Source organism: Peromyscus californicus, unplaced genomic scaffold, assembly GCF_007827085.1.
Source record: "Peromyscus californicus insignis strain IS unplaced genomic scaffold, ASM782708v3 Scaffold_15__1_contigs__length_86483966, whole genome shotgun sequence".
NCBI classification, from domain to species: Eukaryota; Metazoa; Chordata; class Mammalia; order Rodentia; family Cricetidae; genus Peromyscus; species Peromyscus californicus.
In genome coordinates this window covers 5,956,342-5,961,248 of record NW_026294447.1, presented here as the reverse complement: position 1 = coordinate 5,961,248, position 4,907 = coordinate 5,956,342, and the positions used below count along the sequence as shown (strand labels likewise).

The window sequence follows — 4,907 nt, the reverse complement described above, 5'->3', positions numbered from 1 at the left end:
TTGCCAGCCCCACCTATCCTTTCTCCTGCTTTGCTATTGGCTGTTCAGCTCTTTATTAGACCATCAGGTGTTTTAGACAGGCACAGTAACATAGCTTCACAGAGTTAAACAGATGCAGCATAAACAAAAGTAACATATCTAAAAATAATGCTCTACAACATTTCTGCTTTGTGCAGGTTCCATCAGGGATTCCTGCATGAGTGTGCTGGGCAAATGTAGAGAGAGAGGCACTTTAGTGTTTGCCTTCTTCAGCTTGGAATAGGCTCTTTACAGTTGCTTTTGACTGATCTGCAAGAACACATCTATCCATCCATTAGTGCTGACAAGGAGACACAATGACTAAGGAGCAGCACCAACTGATGGTTTTAACAAGACTTAGCCATGTTCCCCACACCATAGCAATGGTATAAGACATTCACATGATGCTTAATGGGATCCACAATGAAGTAAGAGAATGTCTGTTTATGCTCTTTAGCTGAAGGGTAGCACACACCAGCAGAGTTGTAGGATTTCATTTTAAAGACAGAAGAGGTAATTTGCATTTCCTTGGTTCGAGGATGTTTCCGAGCATTCACCTGATCCTTACAGATCAGCATTACTGTCTCCAGATATGGCTTAAGCATATCTTCATACTGACAAAGGGACCCTCCCATGCAGAGGTGCTTAAAGAGACAGAACAAGAACTCTTCCCTTTCCAGTGGGCTCAGGACTTCATATTTTTCAGAGTCTTCTGTGAGCAAAACCTAATGTGGTTCACTGTCCAGAAGAATCTGAGAGTAACTGCAAATTTGGAATAACGTTAAGGTCTTTGAAAAAAAAAAAAAGCCATGATGAAATCATCCTTCTGGTAGGGCTGGAACATCTAGACAAAGGTGAATGCCTGTGCATGGATTCTGCCCAGTATGGCCTATTGGAAGAACTGGCTGGTGATCTCCTGGATGCTCAGGGATGAGAAGGTTCTCTGAGGTAAGAATCTGAAGTAGAAGCCACCTAGATAGCCTGGCCAGCCACCCAGCTACACAGCAAGCCATGGAGTAAGAGTAAGATTTACAGGAGTAAGAGAATGGGAAAAGCCCAGAGGCAAAAGGTGCATGGGATAATTTAAAGTTAAAGAAAGCTGGCAAGCAACAAGTCAAGCTAAGACCAGATGTTTATAAGTAAGAATAGGCCTCCGTGTGTGATTTATTTGGGAGCTGGATGGTGCCCTCCCCAATAGACCAAAGAACAACAACATTTTGGCATACCAATGAGGTGCTTGAATTTCCATACTGCCTGAGAAAGCTGAAAGAAGGGGTGGGGGTGGAGGAGATATAGCTCCTTTAAGAATTTCAGCCAGATAGTTTCTGCCCATTAGTGAGGCCTTAGGCAGCTAGTATGTTAAGTAGGAACAAAAAACAAAACAAACAAACAAACAAAAAAAAAAACTAAGTAAAAAGTGCAAGCATATGCATTCTGGAGCTCTAGGAAGGATGAATGCAGTTTCTGGTCATGAACCTCCTACCAGGCCATGAGTTTCATGCTTGGCTTTCATGACCTGAGAAGCAGGAAGAGCCAGCTAAGAGCCACATGCGGAGGATCCAGGTGTAATTTAGCAGTTTTTTTGTTTTTACTTTTTTAATTTTTTTCTGTCCTTAATTCTTTTTATTTATGGGTACTAAACTGTGAATTTCACATCATTTCCATGTGTCATGAAACATTCCTGATTTTTTTAAAATAATCATTTTAAAAAATGTGAAACTGTTGTGCCCAGATCGTGACCCCCAGAGAGACCACCAAAGACGAGCATGCCGGAATGCAAAAGCAAGGTTTAATTCTGGATATCCAAAAGCAATACAAGCCTAGGCAGGGACTTCGTCCAATACATCCAACACAGTGGAGGCTGGAGGAAGTGCCCGCCTGTCCGCAAGCTCAGTTTTTAAAGGGAAAAATCACAAGGTTACATCATTTAGGGGTGGTAGCACGGCTACAGTTCTGATTGGCTCACTTCTAGGGGCTTTCTAGAAATCATGGCTTAATCTTACTTCTAAGGGAGTGGTTGCCTGCCATCATTTCTCATGGGCTGCCCTCAGGTGGGGGCATTTTTATGGTCAGTTATCCTGGAAACCAGGGAGTGGACATTCCATAGTCCGGCAGGCATTACATCATGACTATCTTGTGACTCTGTACTTTTACATTTCCTGGTTTCTGGAATCTGAAATGACTGGTTTCAGTAACTAATGGCCTATTCCCAAAAGAAGAAATCTTAGGCCTTAATTTTAGGGTGAAAGCATTTTGGTCTTATTTCTAAGATGGCTCATTTTGGTCTCACAAAACCATTCTTAGCACCCAGGCTATATGAAGTTATCAGTTTAAAGGTTTGTTTGTATGGTCAAAAAAGGCTGAATATACACAATAAAAGAGGTCCAGAAGGAAAAAAACCTCTAAACAGGTTACAATGTGCATGGGCTTAAGAAAAGAAAGAGGGTATAGTCATAGAAAAAAATGAAGAGTTTATAAAATAAAGTCTTTAAAGAGAGAGTAAAAGAAAAAAGCCATGTAAGACATGAAATACACAAGGAGTCTGGATCCTGTATAGTATTGTGTTCATTTTGAATTTTTTGAATGCTGAAGAGCAAAAGACAGCTGCTAGGACACATGGGATTGTGAACAAGACTACAAAATTGAACCAACCTAGATAATTTAGGGCTATCTTAACTTTAAAAAAGAAGTCAAAATATATAATTGTCAAATGAAAATCAAGAATGCTTTGGAGTTTTATTCCCACAGGAGATGAGAGGCTGTGGATTTCTTCAGGGTTAATATGGATCAGGTTTGATCAGGAAAGACCTCCTGAAACTTGACAAGTAATGTTTATCAGCAAAGGTTCCTGCTGGTCTCCCCAGCACTTGGTCATTATCTGAAAATTTTCTCTCTGGAACCCTAAAGTTGCTTTGTCCACAGACAGCAGGAAGCAGTTTGGATAAAACTATGTCCACATTCCCAAGAGTTGGGGGGTGTGGTTGGCTTCTGGTTATTTGGTGTGTTATGGATATTTGTTATCATTTATGGGAATATAGTATATTGATACAAATTTAAAGTTATTTGTTACACTGTGTATATGTTTCTTTTCTTGTTTAAAGGATTTTTGTATATTGATAAAAATTTAAGGTTACTTTTGTTACAACATGTGTTTCTATTTTTGTTTAAGCTATTATACCTATGAAGTTCATTTAAAAATGTAATATAAAGTTCTAGTTTTTGAAAGCTATTATTATAAATAATAAACACATATTATTATAAATAATCAAGAAACATAGGTCAGTAGTTGTCCACGGGCTACAAGAATATGAAATAGAGGAGTCCAGCTATACATAATAAGCTATAACTTGATTGACTAAGGAGTCCTTCAAAAGAAAGCCATTTATCACTGAATACTTGGTGTTATTCAGCTTTGTAATATTCAACTGTTTCTTGCTATGAATTTCTTGTGTTCATAATTCCCCAAGAACAGTGTGTGTGAACCTCCACAGGCATATACGCTCAAAGTACTTGGATAAGGTCATATAGGCAGGGCCTTCTGCTTCTGGGCTCCCTGCTCCCTTTTCAGCATTTGAATTTGGTATCTGCATTCTGCAAATATTCCCCTTTAGCTACATCCAAAGGTAGGGCCAGCTCCAAACAAAGCATCCAAGGCCCCTGAACTAAGGTAAAACATGCTTTCAGAGGCAACCTGGCTCCCAGGCCAAGTGCCTGGCTCCTAGGTGCATAGCTTTGCTTCTTGTGCAAATCAAGTTCAGATTTCCCCCCTCTTCTCAATGCCCCAGAGCAACTTCTTAGAACAAAAAGTTTTCTTCTCACCAGGTGCTTCAAGTTGTGATGCATATTGACTGGCCGTCAGGACTCCTCCCCTGCCCTGTCAGAAAAAACGGCAGCATAGGAAAATAGAGTCAGTTTTATTTTAGTGACTTATAGATTTCTTTACCCCATCACCTGTGAGTTTGTAGTTTGAGCACATTTATGATAGATTCATAATGTTTTCACCTAACCACAGATGAGGAAATATTTCTAGCACATAAATTCCTTTTCTGATTTATTCCAGCTCCTATCTAACTCTACCTTTATTCACTTCCCCTTTGGGTTGCAAATGAAGTTAACCAGGAAGCTTCTGGTGGGAACCTTGTAATTCTTGTATTGTAAACATGAAGGTTCTTGCTGGTTTTGGAGAGATATAGACTCTCCCCAAGAGAACCAAACAGAATCATGGTGGCGGACGAATAAACAAGTATGATGAAAGAGCTCCATGTATCTAGATTCATTCCCTGCCATTAGCAGTGTCTCTCCTGGGGCCCTGGAAGGAAATTAAGAGGCTAGACCTTAATATTCCGATATGTAGTTAGTCATTTATAACAATCAAATTTGTAGATATGTTAGGTATGTTTTCTAGGTTAAATAGATATATTTTAGATAGCCGGTCTTCAAGTACTTCAAAGACCTATAGAATATGGCATTTAAAATGTTTTGTTTTTAAAGTTTTTTAATGACAATGAGACACATCTGTTTCTGGCAGCACCAGTTTACTTCAGAGAAAATGATGGGCATTGAAGAAACTCCTTATGGAGTTTGCTTTCATTGTGGCAAGGTTAGCCACTGGACAAAGAAACTGTTCTTGCTTTTGACTGCTGACAATATGTTGTGCAGACTGGACATGCAGGACACACAAGAAAAAGACTGTTGAACATTGCCAAAACAAGGCAAGACTGTCCTTCAAAATTCCTGCTTCATAGAAGAGTCTGTCAGATATTTTGCAGGACACAGAGAAAAGCGACTGATGAACTTTGCCAAAACAAAGCAAGACAGTCTTTCAAAATTCCTGCTGCATTGAAAAGTCTTCCTGGCCAGGCAGTGCTGGTACACACCTTTAATCCCAG

General features: G+C 39.7%; 1 pseudogene; it reads right to left on the bottom strand.

The window, feature by feature from the left end:
* Positions 1-365: 365 nt before the first annotated feature.
* LOC128110602 (cilia- and flagella-associated protein 300-like) lies at positions 366-3,861 on the bottom strand (annotated as a pseudogene).
* Positions 3,862-4,907: the final 1,046 nt, after the last annotated feature.